Genomic DNA, 21,758 nt, shown 5'->3' with positions numbered 1-21,758 from the left:
CAGGTGAGGAGATAAACTCCAACAGGTATGTGACTTGTTTAAGGTCACAGAGTAAGTGGCAGGGCCAAGGCTGGACCCAGGCCTACCTGATTCCAAAGTCTGTGTTCTCAGACACTCGGTCCCACAAGGTACTTGTTTTGAAAGTTTCTGTCAACTAGACTACAAACCCCTTGAAGACAGGGAATTAGTGTCTTTAAGTCTCCAATGCCTAGCACTGTGTTGGCATATAATAAGAGTTAATAAATATTTGTTGTGTAAATATCTGATGAATGTCACTTTTTTTGTACCTCGTTTACCTTCCCTCCTATGCCATTCATATCTTTCACAGTGCCCTGGCATATCATGGAGGCACAAACATATCTGTTGAAAGTATAGCTCTAACGCCATTCTTGGTCTGGGTCACTTGGCCTCTCTCCATCTCAGAATTCACCTGCAATGCCAGCTCAGACCCACCTGCTTCTCCAGGAGCTTCCCTAACAGAGGGCTTTCACATGGAGACCCCTCCATTCAGCTCTAATACAACATCATAAAAAGTTAGCACTAGAAACAATCTTAGCAGTTATTCATCCTGTACCCCTCCTCACTCTGTAGTAATAGAGATCGTAATCCATGGTTTTATGACAAACTAATAAGTCTTCAACCCACAAGAAATTAAAAATTTCAAAACCAAAGTGTAAGGCACTTAAAGTAGATTTTGCTAGGTACTACTTGAGGAGGGGGATGGCAAGATAAGAAGGCAGTGAAATTTTGCAAAAATCTAAATGTCTACTTGAGCCTCCAAAAGACTACTAACCCTAAGTTTATAGTCTTGTCCTGCCTGACTCCATGGTGGTGCAGAATTTTGACCTTGGTAACCTCTAGCACCAGACTTCTCTGAATATTAGCCAAAACCTCATCAACTGATAGAAATGGGCTCTTCTATTGTATGATTAACCATAAAGCTTCAGATTAAGAGATTTTAATAACAGTTTTGCATAACAAAAAAAACGGGCAAAACAAACACGAAAGATAATTTTCCATTAAATTTAGTCATGGAACTTAGCTACTTTGACTTGACTATCAAAACTATAAGCAGGGGGGCTTCCCTGGTGGCGCAGTGGTTGAGAGTCCGCCTGCTGATGCAGGGGACACGGGTTCGTGCCCCGGTCTGGGAGGATCCCAACATGCCGCGGAGTGGCTGCGCCCGTGAGCCATGGCCGCTGAGCCTGCGCGTCCGGAGCCTGTGCTCCGCAACGGGAGAGGCCACAACAGTGAGAGGCCCGCGTACTGCAAAAAAATAAAAGTATAAGCAGGGGACTTCCCTGACGGTCCAGTGGTTAAGACTTTGCCTTCTGATGCAGGGGGTGAGGTCGATCTCTGGTTGGGGAGCTAAGATCCCACATACCTCAGGGCCAAAAAACAAACAAACATAAAACAGAAGCAATACTGTAACAAATTCAGTAAAGACTTTAAAAATGGTCCACATCAAAAAAAAAAAAAAGCATAAGCAGCTGCTACTGCTACTATAAAAACACCCCATTTTCCCTCCCAGTTACCCCATGTGAGCCTTAGTATCTGATTATCAGCAACTCTCCAAAAGGAGTCCCACCAGAAACCAACTGGACCATGAGGTATTCTCTGGTAACAATGATATTTGAGGATTTGTTCGATTCTAGAGGCAAATAACCATATAAGGAGATAATTAGACTCCCGGGTTTATGACAAGACACTGCAGTATAATAGACACAAAAAACCAAAACCCATAATGAAAAGCAAAGTATTACAATGTATATAACATAAACTGGACACACTTACAGGATCACTCATTCATTTAGGAAAATTTTACTGAGCCCGACATGGCCCTGGGCCAGGCTCGGGACACAGACTGTCAACATCGCCCCAGTCACTGAACCTTGAGCTGAGACAGAGAAGAGACACCAGGAAACTACAGTGGGAAACTGCAGAGTGCCATGAGACCCCACAGAAGGACAGCCTGATCCAGATGCCAGCACCAGGGAAGACTTCCCAAAGGAAGCAACATGTAGGCTGAGACTAAAGGAGTTAGCCTTGAAGGGGAGTGGAGAATGCGTGCGGGAGCCAGGGGGTAAGCAGATTATGCTCTTTTGGTTTTTTTTTAATTTTTATTCATTTTTTAATTGGAGTATAGTTGATTTACAATGTTGTGTTAGTTTCTGCTGTACAGCAAAGTGAGTCAGTTATACATAAACATATATCCACTTTTTTTAGATTCTATTCCCATATAGGTCATTACAGAGTATTGAATAGAGTTCCCCATGCTATTCAGTAGGTTCTTATTAATTATCTGTTCTATATATAGTAGTGTGTATATGTCAATCCCAATCTCCCAATTTATCCCTCCTCCTTCCTTTCCCCCTTGGTAACCACAAGTTTGTTTTCTACATCTGTGACTCAACTGCTGTTTTGTAAACAGGTTCATTTGTACCATATTTCTTTTTTTTCTAATGTGTTTCTTTTTTTAAATTATAAATTTATTTACTTATTTTTTTGGTTGTGTTGGGTCTTCATTGCCATGCGTGGGCTTTCTCAAGCTGAGGCGAGCAGGGAATACTTACTCTTCGTTGTGGTGTGCGTGCTTCTCTTTGCGGTGGCTTCTCTTGTTGCAGAGCTCTAGGTGCATGGGCTTCAGTAGTTGTGGCACACAGGCTCAGGAGTCGTGGTTCGCAGGCTCTAGAGCACAGGCTCAGTAGTCGTGGGGCATGGGCTTAGTTGCTCCGCGGCATGTGGGATCTTCCTGGACCAGGGCCCAAACCCATGTCCCCTGCATTGGCAGGCAGCTTCTTGACCACTGTGCCACCAGGGAAGCCCTGTACCATTTCTTTAAATTCCACATGGAAGCGCTATCGTATGATATTTGTCTTTCTCTGTCTGACTTACTTCACTCACTATTACAATCTCTAGGTCCATCCATGTTGCTGCAAATGGCATTATTTCGTTCTTTTTTTATGGCTAATACTCCATTGTATATATGTACCATATCTTCTTTATCCATTCCTCTGTCGATGGACATTTAGATGGACCACTGTGCCACCAGGGCGCCTATTTTTTGATTGGGTTGTTTTTTGATATTAAACATGAGCTGTTTGTATATTTTGGAGATTAATCCCTTGTCAGTCGCTTCGTTTGCAAATATTTTCTCCCATTATGTGGGTTTTCTTTTCGTTGTGCTGATGGTTTCCTTTAATGTGCAAAAGCTTCTAAGTTTAATTAAGCCCCATTTGTTTATTTCTGTTTTTATTTTCATTACTCCAGGAGGTGGACCAAAAAAGATTTTTCTGTGATTTATGTCAGAGGGTGTACTGCCTATGTTTTCCTCTAAGAGTTTTATAGTATCTGGTCTTACATTTAGGTCTTTAATCCATTTTGAGTTTATTTTTGTGTGTGGAGATTATGCTCTAAGCAGAGTCTGCTGAACTGTCCCACAGACCACCAATCAATGACAGATGAAAACAGCCATGATTAAATAAACCCCATTAGGCACTGCCGTCTTCTGTGCCAAAAACTTGACATTTAAATAACCATACCCTAATTTGGTTATGTTTCCAGCCATGCTTCACTCTAGAAGGTGATAAAGGACCTCCTCTTAAATGTCTTCCACAGTGTTCTTTTTATATTTTGGTTTTACTTTTGATATTCTTTTCTACTCTATTTACAAATGAGAGTAGAAGGTGAAACTCTCAAAATAATTCAGTGTTAGAATATACTGAAGGAAAACTGAACTAGGTAGTCTTCCCAGACATACTAGGGCTGATGAAGTGTTTCTGAGAGAGAGTAGTTTAACTGTAACAGTACTAGTAGTTAAATGTTGATAAAATCATCCTCTCAAATTTTTCCTAATTTTAATTAGAATCCTAAATCCTTTAATTATTAATTACACTATTTCTGTGGTTGTTAAGCACCCTTAATGTCCCAGCAAACAATAAAATTAGTTACCCAAAGACATCAATTAGAATATATCCTCACAAAATTACAATTTTTCACCTGTGAAAACTTGTTAAATACCTATCTAAATTAAGCAGTCTCCAAAGCAAAAATGTTTTTTAAATGTACTCAATCAAGATCATTTAACATTTTGGAGATACTAAACATTTGGAGGATAAAAGCACACATCTATAGTGCTTATTATATAGACCAGGCACTGTTATAAGTTCTTTATATATAACTCATTTAATACTTACAAAACCAGCGAGGTAGGTACTACTATGACCTCCATTTTACAGATGAGGACACTAAGACACAGAGAGATTAACTCACCCGATATCACATAGGTAGGAAATTAAATAGTTGAAATTCAAGCCCAGACAGTCTACCCCCAAATCCGTGCTCTTTAACTACTGCATTACACTGTCCCTCAATAGTTTTTCAAAAATAGAAGCAAAAATTAGTAAATGAAAACTACTATAATAAAACACCAGAGACTTCGCTGGTGGCACAGTGGTTAAGAATCTGCCTGCCAATGCAGGAGACACAGGTTTGAGCAGTGATCTGGGAAGATCCCACATGCCGCGGAGCGGCTGGGCCCATGCACCACAACTACCGAGCTTGCGCTCTGGAGCCCACGAGCCACAACTACTGAGCCCACGTGCCACACTACTGAAGCCCGCACGCCTAGAGCCCGTGCTCCACAAGAGAAGCCACCACAATGAAGTGTAGCCCCCTGCTTGCTGCAACTAGAGAAAGCCCGCGCACAGCAATGAAGACCCAACGTGGCCAAAAATAAATAATTAAAAAATAAATAAAACAAAACACCAGCCATGTATAATCCTTGAGGAATTAATTCTTATGAATGATAGCATTCTCTGAATAGCTGAGCATCTAACCCCTCTGTCTGAGCCAAAATCTGAAACTGTGCTGTCCATTTGATATGGCCACTAGGCACACATGGCTACTGAGAACTTGAAATGTGGCTAGTCCAAAATCAGGTGTGCTGTATGTATACAATGTGTCCTGGAATTTGAGAGGCTTAGTATGAAAAAAATGAATGTAAAACACCTCACCAATCATGTTTTAATATTAACTGCATGTTTAAATAATTTTTGGATATAGTGAGTTAAATAAAATATATTATTAAAATTAATTTCACTGTTTTATGTGGCTACCAGAAAACTTAAAATTGCATTTGTGGCTCAGATTATGTTCCTACTGGACAGAGCTCATCTAAAATGTGTCCAGCTGCTGTCTACATTACTGATATTATTTAGTCTTTTCTTGATGACTCAGTCGTCATGAGGACCTTTAACCACCACCCTGTGTGTAGTCTGTAATCTGTCATTGTGCTATCTTTGGTGTTGACTGAGGTCAGGATGCCCACCCTCAGACCACAACCTCAGGTTTTCTTTTTTATTTTTGCGGTACGCGGGCCTCTCACTGTTGTGGCCTCTCCCATCGCGGAGCGCAGGCTCAGCGGCCATGGCTCACAGGCCCAGCCGCTCCGCGGCATGTGGGATCTTTCAGGATCGGGGCACGAACCTGTGTCCACTGCATCGGCAGGCGGACTCTCAACCACTGCGCCACCAGGGAAGCCCTCAGGTTTTCTTAAAGCTGTTTCTTTCTATGGTTTCCAGCAGCATGTCCGCCCACAGCTACACCCCTCCAGCAACCTTGGATGCAGCTTCTAAAGATTTAGAAGCCAGGTAAATTAGAACTAACACCTACGAATCAATGATAAGTGAGGGCTGAGGAGGATCACCTCCAAGTTTAGCTTCATGCGAATGTGCTTAATTCCGCAGAACCGTACACTTAAAAATGGTTAAAATGGTAAACTTTGTTATGTATATTTTACCGCAGTTTAAAAAAAAACAACCAACTTCAACAGTTTCATATCTTTCTCAGGATCAAGTTCAAACTTTCATGCAGGTCACACATGGCCCTCAGAATCTGACCTCTACCGACCTCCTTTCTAGCCCCCTTGCTTCATCTGCCCTTAAGCTCCAAGCAACTTCCCTCAACATACCACACCAATTCAGATCTCAATGCCCTGCAAACATTAAGGCCTCTACCTAAAATCCCTTCTTCCTCATCCTTCTCAACTCCATTCAAATGTCACCTCCTCTGTGAAAATTCCCCTGACATCCCAAGGTTGAGAAGACGCCTCTCACCACTGTGCCCTGCCGTACATAGCTTGTACTCTGCCAGGCATACAGTCTTTATCTTTCAGAATGGCACTTTTTATTTACACGATTGTTCCCCACCGTGAGCTCACTGAGAGCAGGGACTGTGCCAGCCCTGGCACAGACCCAGCATATAAGGGATGTGCCCTAAATGCCTGCTGAGGTCATTCAGTAAACAAGTACTTACTGAATGCCGACCAGAGGCAGGCAGTATCCTAAGCACTGGGGATCCTGCAGCGGGAAAAGAAAATGAAGCCCCACCTTCATGGAGCCTCCACAAATATCTGCTAGGTGGACATAAGTACTATAAAGAAAAATGAAGTACAATCAGGGAGGGACATTTTATACAGGGTGGCCTGGAATGTGCCAATTAGGTAGAGACCAGAGAGCTGGGGGTGAGCTTTTCTGCTGACAAAACACTGAGTGAAGTGAATCTGAGCTGGTTTTGAGCTGTGGTCTGGATAACAGAGGGTACTGGAAAGAGAAGGTAAACCTTCATTTCTAAGAAACACAAACCATCCCGCTCTGTCCTATCAACTTGATAGATTTTGCAATTACCACCTAGTTCTCCTGGCAGAAAGAACACAGGCATTCTACCTAGGTGGCGTAAAGTTCACTTATGGTCCTTTGCTGACTGAATCCTCTCTGCCATGAGGCCTTATGGTTGCTAGAGAAAACTAAGAGGAGCAGATGTTATAACAGAATGCACTAAGCACTTGACAATCCTCACAACCACGTTTTGAAATACACTGCTATTAAAACCCATTTTTAAAGAGGAAAATAAGACACAAAGAGGTTAAATAATTTGTCCAAAGTCACAGAGCTGGTAAGTGGCAACGCTAGACTTTGAAACCAGACAGTCTTGGCTTCAGAGTTTGAGCTGATAATCACTATGCCCCCTGTTTTACATCTGTATTTCTATCATAAATACTCTGTTTCTATTGTTGGGTTTTTTTTTTTCTGTTAATCCTGAAATCGTCAAACTTTACTTCACCGTTCTTCACATTTTGACAAAATCTCACTTCTCATTTCTATTCTAACACAAAAATCTGTCTATATTTTGATCAGTTGAGCTTAATTTTTTTTTTAATTTTTTTTGAGTTTAATTATTTACTGATGTTATTTTCAAGACTGCCACGAGATAGAACTATAAGCATGCAATAGAGCAAAAAGCAAAATACAAACTATCAATACAGAGACACAGATTACACTGCTATAAAAAGTGTGCATATATACTCCACAAAGATGGAGGAGGCCCAGGCCAGCCACTGTCCCATGAAGCTGGGTCTAGTGGGGGCTCTGGGTGGGGCTGATCAGGCAAAATGACAAGTACAAGGGATGACACATGTGTGTGGCATGTCACAAATGCCCAGGCAGTAATCTAGAACACCAAAAACACAACATTAAAAATCACTTAATATAGGGAAAATGATTTTTTTAACTCAATATATTTATTTTACCTTAAGATTTAAGAGTAACATCTTTCAGGCAGGATATAGCAGGCATCTCAAGCTCAACACACCCAAAATAAACCTCATTCATCCCCTTACAGCCCTCTAAACCTATTCCTTCTCACGTGTTCTCTATCTTGGTTACAGGAAAGACAAGCCCGGCTGCTGAAGCAATAAACCTGTTATCCTCAACTCCAGCCACTGTACTTCCTTCCTGTTAATCACACACACTTACACGTCAGTACACACACTCACATGTACACACACACTCACACACCCTCTCACTCCATCAGATCTATTTTATCTATTGACTGGCTCTTTCCCTTGACCTTCATGTCAAGTCTGACCTGCACCAGCTGGTCTCCTAACTGTTCTTCCTGTTTCTTTTTAATTTCCCTTCCTCCACAGTCCATCCCCCGGCCTTGGCTCCAGAATTCTCCCTCTACCATACAAATTTGACTGCATCATTCCACTTTTTAAAAACGTTTGGTGGTTTCTGATCACCCACGGGATCAAGTGCGAACCCCATTAGAACACACACACACCTCTTCACAATAGGGTCTGACACTACTTTCCACATCATACCTTCTTTCATTCAAAAAATCATCACCAAACACCAACTATGTGGCCAGTCACTGGGGCCAGTCACTGGGACAGGCACTGGTGGTAAATAGCAAATAAAAAGAGACAGCTCCTGCTGCCATGAAAATTACAGTCTAGGACAAGAAAGACATTTACCAGTCACACAAACAAATGTTTAAGACTGCACTACAAGTATTGCAAAGGTAGACCAGGCAAAATGTTCTGGAATCAAATAGTGGCAAAGGTTGTACAACCTTGTAAATACACTGAAAACCACTAAATTGTACACCTTAAAAGGTAAATTTTATGGTATGTGAATTATATCTTTAAAAAAAAAAAAAAGGCATACCAGGTTGAAGGCCTCTACTGGTGTATTTGGCCAAGGCAAAGATGGGAAAGCTTTCCAGAGGAAATGAAACTTATTACATATAACTAACATTTGCATTTACTACACAACAGGCACCTTTTGCTGTAATAATCCATCTGATCCTAACAACCCTAAGGTTACTATTATTATTATCTTCAGTTTAAAGACAAAGAACTGAGGAATCAAGTAACTTTACCCAGGGTCAGAGAGCCAATAAATGGTGATGCCAGAATCCACACTTCAGCCAACTGACACCAGGGCCCATACTCTGCTACAGTGAAGTCACCTGGGCAATGCCTGCTATTCAGAGCTACTTATGATACAATAAGTAAACCACTGTGTTTCATTTCTTCCAAAAGAAATTTCCCTCCACGTCCTCTATAAGGCCCTTAAAAGGCCCTTTAAGATCCTAACTCATCCGCTCACCACCATTATCTTCCTGACTTCATCTCCTCCACTCTCGCGCCCCGCCCCCCCACATACTCTGCTCCAGCCACAAAGGCCTCCTTTTGTTTCTCCAGAATGTTGGGCCCACTCCTACCACAGGGCCTTTGCATTTGCTTGACCTACTACGACTGCAATCACAACATATGTTATAAATCATGATGCTGCCAAAACTTCAGTTAACATTTTCTCTAGACACACTTAACAATACTCCTAACAAGACCCTGTTCTGAATTAGACACTAACATTTCGAATGTCTCTTATTAATTTTAATCAAAACTACCTCATTTTCCAGTCTTTTATTGTTCTGTATGACGTCACCATGCAAAGATTTTTATTTTACAAAATCTAGTAACAGCAGCTTTTGCTTACCAATTAGTGTGAACAACAGTCATACGGCTATCTTTGCAGTGAAATAAAACAAAGCAATCGAGCCAAGAAAGTGTCACAATAGAACCTGATTACCACCATTCCTCTGTTCAGCCCTAGAACCATAGTTTGTGAAATAACTATGGCAACAGCACTTCAAGGCATCAAAATCCCACCAAACTTTTGCTGGGAAGCTACTGCCCATCTGTGCAAACACACAAAAATGCATGTTGACAACCAGTTATATAACTTCAATACAGTAACCTGGTGATATTTTAAGTTTCTATCATGCTAAAAATTCTAAATAACTCTTAGGCATATATGCTGGCATAAACTTTTGAAAGTAGGACGCTGAGAAAAAAAAGAGACATTTAACACATTTACATTTAAAACAGAGTTGTCAGGCTTCCCCGGTGGTGCAGTGGTTGGGAGTCCGCCTGCCGATGCAGGGGATGCGGGTTCGTGCCCCGGTCCAGGAAGATCCCACATGCCGCGGAGCGGCTGGGCCCGTGAGCCATGGCCGCTGAGCCTGCGCGTCCGGAGCCTGTGCTCCGCAACGGGAGAGGCCACAACAGTGAGAGGACCAAGTGCCACTAAAAAAAAAAAAAAAACTTTGTTGCTGTACTTAATACTGTAGTCTTCAGAAGAGTTATCCCTATAGACTAGTTTTTATTTCAATAAAACTGTACTAATAAAATCTTTTTTTTTTTTTTTTTGCTGTACGTGGGCCTCTCACCACTGTGTTCTCTCCCGTTGCGGAGCACAGGCTCTGGACGCGCAGGCTCAGCGGCCATGGCTCATGGGCCCAGCTCCTCCCCTGCACGTGGGATCTTCCCGGACCGGGGCACGAACCCGCGTCCCCTGCATCGGCAGGCAGACTCCCAACCACTGCACCACCGGGGAAGTCCAATAAAATCTTTTATATACACATCTTTGTATGAGCGAAGCTATGCTTTTCCTTTTGTGAATTTTTTGGGCACTCCAAAGGCTAGAAATAGTTTTATTATTTTAAATGGTAATATTATGTTCGTAATTTTGTCTTAAAGAAACCAGTTAAAAAAAATAAATCTTCTCCAGTCCTCAGTGTTTTGTTTACTGAGTTAGCCTGTAAATTCAAGCCTATCAAATGACTTAATTATTAAGCAGGACTTCCCTGGTGGCACAGTGGTTAAGAATCCGCCTGCCAATGCAGGGGACACGGGTTTGAGCCCTGGTCCGGGAACATCCCACATGCCGCGGAGCAACTAAGCCCGTGCGCCACAACTATTGAGCCTGTGTTCTAGAGCCCGTGAGCCACAACTACTGAGCCCACATGCCACAACTACTGAAGCCTGAGCGCCTAGAGCCCATGCTCCGCATGCGGTGAGAAGCCACTGCAATGAGAAGCCTGCACACCATAATGAAGAGTAGCTCCCGCTCACCTCAACTAGAGAAAGCCCGCGTGCAGCAACAAAGACCCAGCCAAAAATCAATAAATTTATTTTTTAAAATAATTCTTATTTCTATCAAATCTGTTTAGGTATGGCCTAAATGATTTCAGGTCTAGACTTTAGGGACCAGCCAAAGAGTAATCTTTAAAGTATAGCCCTCTTTTTTCCTTGGGAAAACAGTTTTAAAATGTCACCCACTGAAAAAAGGTGAATGACCACAAATACTAAAATGCCATAATATTTTAATAAGGGAAAATTCCAAAATACAGCTTTGTTTAAAAGTAGACAATCATGAAACTTTGTGTAACAGGCAAACTGAACATTTCTACAAAGACATTATTGTGTCAGATGAGAACACAGCCAGATACTTATTTCCAACGGCTGAGAGACTGGGTGCTGCAGTAAGCCATCTGATCAATTAAAAGTTATTACAGACTCTCAAATAAGTAGAATATACTCTAAACCTGTGTTGTTCAATAGAGTAACCAGCTACATGTAGCTACTGAGCACTTGAAATGTCCTAATCTGAAATGAGGTGTGCTATATATGTAAAACTTTACTGGATTCACACTGGCTTTCAATGACTGAGTACCAAAAAAAAGTAAAATATCCATTAGTAAATTTTTCATACTGATTACATGTTAAAATGATAATATTTTTGATATACTGAGTTAATAAAAGATACTATTAAAAATAATACCAAGGGCTTCCCTGGTGGCGCAGTGGTTGAGAGTCCGCCTGCCGATGCAGGGGACGCGGGTTCCTGCCCCGGTCTGGGAAGGTCCCACGTGCCACGGAGTGGCTGGGCCCGTGAGCCATGGCCACTGAGCCTGTGCGTCCGGAGCCTGTGCTCCGCAACAGGAGAGGCCTCAGCAGTGAGAGGCCCGCGTACCGCAAAAAAAAAAAATAATAATAATAATACCAATTACTAGAAAAACTTAAGTCCCATTTGTGTCACTCATTACATTCCTATTGGGTAGTGCTACTCTATACAAACTATGCAAAATGCGATCTAACCCTCCTTTGATGATTCATGACGATGATGATGAACACCAAATATATAATAAAGAAAAAATCTCATTTATACCTTGGATACATAGTTTAAGATAGTATCAAGTGAGAATGGCGTGTTCTTAAAACTTCTATTAAATTTACAACCAACGCCAACTACATTTATAGAGGAAGGACTCAATCCTAAAAGTCGTACTTTTAGGGAACAAGAAGGAAATACAAAGTAAAGACCACAAAAGAGGGACTAAGAGAAATACCATCTGTTTCTAGAAGGCATTTAAAAATAAAAGCAGTGTGTTCTAAATAGTTAGTAGGCCTGTTTTTTGAAAACAACATTTGATTATTATGAGTATCATAAAGAAATTTCCCAATTGCCAGCTAAGCAAACGTCGTAAAAAGGAAACCTGGTAAGGTTCAGACTAGAAATTCTAACTATGTGAGGAATAGAAGTAAAATGTCTGAATGTACCATATGGAAAATATAAGCCAAATTTCTTAACAGGGTATTTAAAATGAAACATCATACAATGATGAAACCAGTCAAAATTTTATAGATATCCTTCAATATTACTATGGTATCAACTGTTACAGGATTTAACTAAAAGTGGTTTCAAAATTCCAAAACACCACAGTGCCTTTTCCAAATCTAGCCAGTGAGAAATAGGGAGGGAACTGTTTCCAAATGCCTTATCTTGCAGAGGTTAAAATTAGAAATTGACAATTCAGAGCCATATTAACCATAATAAATATTTGCAGGGCATTCTGTTTGACAAGCACTATTGGACACATCATCCTTTTTGATCCTCAGGACAGCCCTCAGATATTGGTATGTTTTTATCCCTGCTTTATAGAGGTAATTCCAGGCTTGGAGACCTTGACTTGTTCAAGGTCACATTGCTAAAAAGTAGCAGAACCAGTACTTGATTCTGGTTCTTCTGAGGCTCATCCAGTTCTCCTTCCATTACAAGACAATCACTCATTTAAAACCAAACGTTTAAAAATACAACAAGCTCTGATGCCAAAGAAGGATCTAAGGATCAACTAGGTCAAACCTTAAGACTCTGCAAACACGGTGTGTTGGAATCAGTTCAAAAAGGGGAGAAGAGATTATCAAGAGACAGGAAATGACTTGAAAGATCAGGGGGAAAAAAATTCTGATCTAAATGTCCTTGGGTGCAGGCATAGCAGAATAACAGTATTCAAGCAGAAAATGCAGAGAAACGGTACTTTCCTTCTGAAATGTGATTTTCAATGTAGAAATTGTAGGCTAAAAGAACGACTTTGTTGTTACTTTACTATAAATGTGTGTGAGAATTTTACTTAATATACAGGCACTCAGAAAACCAATACATCCAACAGGGTACCACCAGCCCTTCATTTTTTTCACAAGTCACGACATTTACTTCACAAAAAGCCAGATGAAAAAATTATAATTCAGCACCCACTGCTATTTAGATTACAGGTAAAGGAAAAGGTCAGGTAGGAGAATGGCAAATTTAATGAGCACTGTCTTCTTCCTAGTACAACGCATCCTTGAGGGCAGGACAAAGGCGGCACCACCACAAACGAACCTAGTTCAACCTTCAAAGCACACATGACAACAGGCCAGTTAACGCAAAATGTACAAATCTCGAAGGCACGGTGAAAGGGAATTCCTAAAACGGCTCTCTAAATCCATTCCTAAGTAAGGAATGTAAAGTAAATTCCTAAATATAATACAACAGGATTCCAGAATCAGGAAAGGGCTACGGAGAAATGTGGGTTTCCAGCGTGGGAACACCACACGGGGGTGCCCACACTGCCGACACCAAATACGACACCGGCCCATTTCAGGCGGGGGGCAGAGGCGCCTCGAGACCCCGAAACGGGGCGAGCGCCAAACGACACCCCTGCCTCCCCGTCCGACCCCCCGCCGGGACGCACGGGGGGGGGGGGGGGGGGAACCGACCGGCTCCAATTTCACCTCCGGCTTCCCCTCCCGGGCAGTGCGGCCGGGGAGGCTCGGCAGGAAGGGCCGCGCCGCGGCCAAGGGAGGGGGCGCCGGCCCGGGACCCCCGCCCGGACCTACCCCCGACCACGCCGGCCCCCGCACCCGGACCCCGAAGCGACCCCCGGACCAAGGCCCCCCGGACGCCGGCTCAGCCCTCGCTGACAGCCGGCGCCGCCCCACCTGCCCGCCCGGGGGGCGCCGGGGCCGGGCGCGCCCGCCAGGCCACTTCCTTCCCCGCCCGCCCGGCCCGCCGGGCTCGCGCGGGCACCGAGGGTCGGGAGCCGCGGGAGGAAGGAGGCTTGGCCAGCCGCCCGCGGAGGAAACCGCCGCCGCCCGCACCCACCGGCATCATCGCGGCGCGGATCCGCGGCGCCCTCCGCCGCCTGACAGGACGCTCGGCGTCGCGCCGCGCCGCGCCCGCCGCTCCGGCCGCCTTCACAGGCCGCGCGCCCGCCGCCGCGCTCTCGGGCCCTCACGGCGAGGCGGCGGCTGCAGCGGGCTGCGGAGCCTGGCCGGCCCTGTCGTGGCCGCCGGCTCGCTGCGTCGCTGTCTCAGGACCGGTCGTCGTCGGCACCACCTCCGCCCGACCGCCTCCAGCCGCCAGCCCGCGGACTCTACTCAGCCCCCGCAGGCCCTGCCCCCAGCGCGTCGCCCCACTCGGGGCCAGCCGCCCCCTCCGATTGGCCCGACTGTGCTGGGGGCGGGTCCGGGGGTGGGGCATCCCTGCCCCGCCCGCCCAACCTCGCTCCCGGCCGCGGCCAGGTACGAGCGCGTCCGCGCTCCCGCGGGCGGGCGGGGGAGGGGCGGGAGTGCTGCGGAAGCTGGACCGCTGCCCCGCCCGGCGTGACGGCCTGTGGGCTCCAGGCCGTGCGGGGCCAAGATCCCGGACCCTCGGAGACGTCGGGCATGGGAAAACCGAGGTCCAAAGAAGGAAGGGTCCGGCCGGGGCACCGCAGCGGGTCACGGTAGGGCCGAGACTCGAACCCCAACTCAGGGAGGCCAGAGGGGGCGGGGCGCATCCCGTGGCGACGGCGCGCGCGCCCGCCTTTGACCGCGTCCTGACCCCCGGCTCCCGGCGCCCGGTGGGGCTGCAGGCCAGGGGCCGAATTGGAAGGGTGTAGGTGCGCTCCAAACCATGCAAGTGACCCGGCTCCGCATTGCTCAAGATGAACCCACGAGCCGGCGTGGCGCTCGGTCCCTGGGCACCTGTTCCCCGACACCACTACCTCCCCGCGTGTTCTGCGACTCCCGCTGCCCTTTCCCTACGGCCAGCCGACCTTCCCGGGCACGTGACCGCTCTTCAGCCTTGGCCCTTCACACAGGCGATACCCCCGGCCTAGAATGCCTGTGCGCACCTGTACCAGCATCCTTCGATGCTCAGACGTCTCCGGGCAGCGCCCAGTCCTTTTCTCCAGGGTCCGGGTCTCTCTTTACAGCCCTCTCTCCCGTGACGCCACCCACTCAGGTCTGAGCGCCCGAGTAACAGAGGCCAGGGCAGGGGCTGAGCAGACTCTCAGTGAAGGCCGGCCAATGGGCAGGCATCCTTTCTGTGCCCTCCACACTGTACCACTCACTGGAACCCTGAGAGAGATGAGATGGTAACTGATGCACTCCACAGGCAGCTCTAAAACTTCCTTGAGCATCCGGAGCATAGGGGTCTGTTTATGGCCCCAAACCCACCTTGGGAAGGGCTCAGCTACTTCGAGATGACAGCAGGTGGTGGTCAGAGTCCATCCCTAGCCTGTCTGCTCCTTTGAGGGGCCTGAGGCTGCTGGGTGGGGCTGAGGGACAAAGAGGGAGGAGGCCAGAGAGCAACACCATACTCCTCTTGGCCAAGGGGGTTAGTGGTTGAGAGTGTGGGACTTTCCAGTTAGACAGACACTGCCTTGGCCACACCCTCACAGTATGATCTTAGACAAGCTACATCTTCTCTCTGTATCTCAATTTGCCCATCTCTATAATGGGAAGTTACAGGAATCATAACACCTGCCCCATATTTAGGGAGATTTAGCACAGTTTGTGGCCCATGGGAGCTGCTCCATAAATAGTAGTTTTCCGTAGTTCTGCTATCGTTAGCAAGCAGGCTTAGTATATACATGTATCCCAGGTAATCCCCTGAGAGAGGGATTATGCAGGGATTTTAAAATTTATACACGCTGGGCCTCGATGGCTAATGACACATCTCTTCTGGGATCAGGGTTTGGAGAGAAGAGGAAGCTCTAGGTAACGGGAGATCCTAGGTTGAAAGTCAGAGACCTGGGTTCCAATTCCAGCTCTACTTCTGACTCCCTGTGTGGCCCTAAGCAACTTGCATCTCTTCTCTGGGTGTCAGTTTCCTCATCCCTAACCAGGAAGGGGTTAGATTCCGTGATCTCTGAGGGTCTGTCAGCCCTGACACGCTATGGTCATGAGTCGTGAAGGAGTGGGTACCGGCCCACTAAGCCAGGCAAGGGACAGGCTTTGCCAGGGCACGGCAGAGAAGCGCCACTTGGGATGAGGTGGTCAAAATGAGCTCACTCTCCTGAGAAGGGGAGGCTTGGCCATTGGATTCCCACTCTTGCCTGTAGGACCTGTGGGCACAGACAGTGGCAGCTGCCCTGCTCTCACACCAAGGTACTCTCTGTCCTCCAGGCAGGCATCCATCTGAAGCCAGGCTGGTCACTGGCCCGCCACAGAGGCTCTCCAGCTGCTGCCACTCCTCTCCATCCTGCTGCAAGCTCCAAGCATCAGGCCCCATCACCTGGTACCCAGACCAAGGTCGTACATAATTGGCCTCCCTTCTCTGACCTCCACGCCTGGACCATCCCACACATGGACATAATTAGGTCACACACAAACACCCCGACCCTGCAAGGCCCTCTGTGTCTCCACATCACCCAGATTAAAGTTCACAAGAGGCCCTTCAGGAGTCACTGTTGATGCTGGGATGTGGTTTTTAGGGTGGTCTAAGAAGATGTCTGGGTTGTTCAGAGAGGAATACTAGCAAAACAGTTCAGCAAAGGAGAGCGAGGCAGGTGGGATAGCTTATGCATGCTCGGCCAATTCTTGGTAATTGTTGAATCTGTGTGATGGGTACATGGGATACATAGTCCTTTTCTCTCTACTTTGTATGTTTGAACTATTTTATATTTTAAAAAATGATTACTCTTTAAAGCAAATAACCCATTTGGGGAGAAAATCAGTATAGATTCATATTTGCATAAAGGAATTCTTGAATGATCAGGAACACTAATAAAGTAATGATTGCAGATGGGAATGGGAACTGGGTGGATTAGGGACAGAAATCAGAGTAAGAATTTTCACTATTACTTTTTAAAAAAATATTTATTTATTATTTATTTTGGCTGCGCCTGGTCTTTGTTGTGGCATGCGGGGTCTTTTATTTGAGGCATGCGGACTCCTTGGTTGCGGCTTGCATGTGGAATCTAGTTCCCCAACCAGGGATCGAACCCCGGGCCCCCTGCATTGGGAGCGCGGAGTCTTACCCACTGGATCACCAGGGAAGTCCCAAATTTTCACTATTGCTTTTTAAAAGTAAACTTTATAGCAGTTTTAGATTTACAGAAGACTTGCAAAGATAATACAGAGTTCCCATATTCCTTCCCCCAGCCTCCACCCTATTTTCCCTACTATTAACATCTTATATTAGTGTGGTACATTCATTAAAACTAATGAACCAATATTGATACATTTTTATTAACTAAGTCCATACTTTATTCATTGGGTAAATTCCCTTAGTTTTACCCAATGTCCTTTGTTCCAGGATCCCATCCAGGACACCACATTACATTTAGTGATGTCACCTTCGGCTCCTCTTGGCTGTGACACTTCCCCAGACCTTCCTTATTTTTTATGACCTTGACAATTAATGAGGAATACTGGTTAGGTACTTTGTAGAATATTTCTCACTTGAGATTTAGCTGCTATTTTCCTCATGATTAGATTGAGTTTATGGGATTTGCGGAGGAATGTCACAGAAGTAAAATGCCATTTTCATCACATCATATCAAAGGTGCATACTATCAACCTGCCATTTCACTGTTGTGGTTGACCTGATCACCTGGTCACTATTACTTGTTCTGTTTGATTTTTGAACCAGGTGAATAAAGTACTATTTAAAATTTTAAAATTTCAATCTTAAGACCTGTATTAGTTTGCTAGGGCTGCCATAACAAAAGATCACAGCGTGAGCGGCTTAAAGAACAGAAGTTTATTTTCTCACAGTTCTGGAGGCTGGAAGTCGTAGCTCAAGGTGTTGGCAAGGTTGGGTTCTTCTGAGGCCTCTCTCCTTGGCTTGCAGATGGCTGCCCTCTCGCCAGCTCTTCACATGGTCTTTTCTCTTGTGCACGCATCCCTGGTGTCTCACCCTGTTTTTATAAGGATATCAGTCTACTGGATTAGGGCCTATCCATATGGCCTCCATTGAATCTTTTTTTTTTTTTTTGGCCGCGTTGGGTCTTTGTTGCTGTGCACAGGCTTCTCTAGTTGCAGCGAGCGGGGGCTACTCTCTGTTGCAGGGCGCAGGCTTCTCATTGCAATGGCTACTCTTCTTGCGGAGTACGGGCTCTAGGCATGCGGGCTTCAGTAGTTGTGGCTCACGGACTTTAAAGCACAGGCTCAGTAGTTGTGGCACACGGGCTTAGTTGCTTTGCAGCATGTGGGATCTTCTGGACCAGGGATCGAACCCGTGTCCCCTGCATTGTTGGTAGGCAGATTCTTAACCACTGCGTCACCAGGGAAGCCCTCCATTGAATCTTGATTACCTCTTTAAAGGCCCTATCTCCAAATACAGTCACATTCAGAGGTGTGTTAGGGGTTAGGACTTCAACATATGAATCTTGGGGGGACACAATTCAGTCCCTAACAAGACAATTCATAGCCTGGCCCAGTCTACCTTCTACCTTTTCAGGTTAATCTCCTATGCTCCCAGCACCCCACATCTGGAATTTTTTTTTTTTTTTTTTGGCCACTCAGCTTGTGGGATCTTAGTTCCCCAACTAGGGATTGGACTTGGGCCCCGGCAGTGAAAGCGCCGAGTCCTAGCCACTGGACTGCCAGGGAATTCCCGCACACCTGGATCTTATACCCCAGCCATCCAGAGGCTGGGCCCTCCCCCCGTCCAGGACCCTATGCCTACAGAAATGCTTCTGCAATTTCCTCAAGAAGTGCTACCTGCTCCTGTCACAATTCAAATCCTTCCTCTTCTTCAAGGATTTTCCAGATTCCCCCCAGGAGAACTCACCTCTACCACCTTCCTCCAGACTGCTTAGACCTGGCTTACTCATCACATCCTGCTACCTTAGGTCTGGAGACGTACCTATCTCCCCCAGGGCCAGTGGGCTCATTTAGGTAATAAGTGTTCACTGGCTTTCTCCAGTGTGCCCAGCACGGGTCCAGGCCCCAGCAACACAACCTTGAGTAAGACAAACATGGTCCCTGTTCTCACGGAGCTTATAGTCTGGTCAGGGAGATGATAAACAAGAATGCAAGCAAATAAAATAACTCTTCAAATGCTGGTAAGCATATACAACAAATGCAGTAAACCAGATTAATGTGACAGAGATAACTGCTTTTGCCAGGAGAAGGTGACATTTGAGATGGGACTTGAATACTGAGGAGGCATCTTCTGGGGCTCCCGAGGAGGGGTACGTGTAGGAGGAGGGAGAACAGGTGAGAAAGGAATGAGCTGAGGGCAGCTCTGGGGGCAGCCCTGGGGGCTCAGCGGGCACAGCAGGGGAGAACGGAGGGAGGTGACGTCAGGTTTGGGTTTGTGGGCCAGGAGCCTGCATTTTATTCTGGGCGGGTAGAGAGACCAGACGTGTGTTTTCCAATGCCCAGTGGCCACCATGGGGAGGCTGGCTGGCGTGTGGCAAGAGTGGGGGAAGGAGGCCCCTTAGGGGGACTGAGGTGTAGGTGGTGGATGCAGGGAAGGGGTCCCATTTGGAATGTGCTTTTAAGGGGTGGGGCTTGAGAAGGAAGGACCTGGGATGGCCCCCAGGCTTCTGCCCAGTGCTGGGCGCTGGGGTTCAAGTGAGGCTGTCTGGTGCCCACAGAGCCCCCGGCATACTTAGCAAGCAGGAGCTAGTGGGTCCATTGCTGACGTCCTGCTTGGCCACGTGGTCCCCGAAGGGCCACATTTCAGGACTCCCCTGCCTCTGACCAGGCTGAGCCCACCCCCCACCCAGCCTTTCATCCAGCACTCCAGGCAGGCGTCAGGCATGGCCCGGCCTCTCCCCTTCTCTGCCCACCATCCCTGACTGCTGCCTACCCCATCCCTTTTCTCCCCCTGCCCCACCGCAACAGGAACCACCCTCACTTCTCGTCTCCATCAAACTCTTTTCGGCCAAAGGGGTGTTTCTGATGTGGAAATCATACCTGCCCACTGCCCCAGTGGGACCCTCTCAGTGGCTCCCTTCAGGGGGCAGGGGGTTGTTAAACCCCTGCGGGTTTGGCCTTCTCTCCCTGAAACAGGAGGGAAGGAGGCAGGGCACAACCTTTGAAAGAATGACATAGCCTGAGGACACGACACAAACTGATTAGAACCAAATGGGTCCAAGATGGTGGGCAAGTCGACTTTTTCCGACTAGACCTTGAGCCTCAGTATATGCTCACATCAGCAAGCTAAATGACACGCCCACGGGGGCCATGACGGTTCCAAGACTGAACTGACCAGAAGGATCAAAAAGTGGGCGGTGGTCCAATTCCTGGAAATCCCCGCCCCTTCCTGAAATAGCTGGAATACTCCTCCCACTCATTAGCCTATGAGATTACCCACCACTATAAAAACTGGCGACCCCGTACTCTGGTGCCTTTCTCACTTTCTGAGATGGCCCACACTCTGTGAAGCGTGTTTCTCTCTAAATAAATCCACTTCTTACCTATCACCTTGCCTCTCACTGAATTCTTTCTGCAATGAGATGTCAAGCACCTGAGCTCGATTAAGTCCTGAAACCAGGTGTGTGATCTCAGTTGGAAGACTGCGGGTTTTGGCTGCGTTGGAATCCTGGGCGCAGGACTCCCCAGGCTCATTTCCCACCTCCCCCCTCAGGCTCATTTCCCACCTCCACCAGCCCCAGGTGAACTCCTACCCCTCCCACTACGCCTGAAGGCAGCCCGCCACCCCACAACCCCTGTGTCCCCTTCGTGCGGGGGTGGGGACAGTCGGGACGAAGCCTCGTGTCCCGCCCCCACAGTTCCAAGGGAAGCCTGTTTCCACAAACCCTGGCTGCGAACCAGTCGTGGTTCCGTTCGGTCCTCAGGGGCATTAAAATAGTAATATTTTTGATCAAGGTGAGAAGAGAACTTGACAGGAACACAGCGATCTGCTTCCCGTGTTTTGCTCTACTGGGCGGGCCCTGAGGGGGTGTGTCCGCCGCGGGGTCCTTCGCGCCCAGCACCGAGTGGCGCCTAACGCGCACCCCACCGCCGCCTCCACCTCAGGAAACGCACAGCAGACCCCCAGGCAGACGAACCTCAGGGCGGGGGCTCGGCAGCTGGGGAGCTGCGTTCACTCCCACACAGGCCCCCGCTGCTGCCACGGGTGCCGAGGTGCCGGGTCACCGCCCCGGGGTCGGCGGTTCAGCGCTGGGGGAGGGGTCCACATGCCCAGGACGCGGCCAATGCTCGGTACACAGAAGCCTCTGCTCATCCCCGCGGGGACCTCGTGAGGCAGGCGTTCGCCACTTGTGCAGGGCCACGGGGCGGGGACCTACGGTGGCTGGGGCTCTAACCTGACAGAGTCTGAGTCCGCCCCGCGGCCGCGGCTCCAGGCGCGCTCTTCCAATCGGACGCAGCCTCCGGGGCTCCCGGCGCAGGCTCCGCCCAGGTGGGCGGGGCCTTCTCGCCCGGAGAGGGTCTTCGGGGCGCCTTGGCTAAGCCGGACACACACACGCACACGCACACACCCACACACCCCACTACACCACTATACCACACACCACACACACATCACAGACCCCTCGTCCTGGTCTGAGGCCCGAACCGCATT

Source organism: Phocoena phocoena, chromosome 2 (assembly GCF_963924675.1).
Source record: "Phocoena phocoena chromosome 2, mPhoPho1.1, whole genome shotgun sequence".
NCBI classification, from domain to species: Eukaryota; Metazoa; Chordata; class Mammalia; order Artiodactyla; family Phocoenidae; genus Phocoena; species Phocoena phocoena.
Note: the sequence above shows the minus strand (reverse complement) of the source record.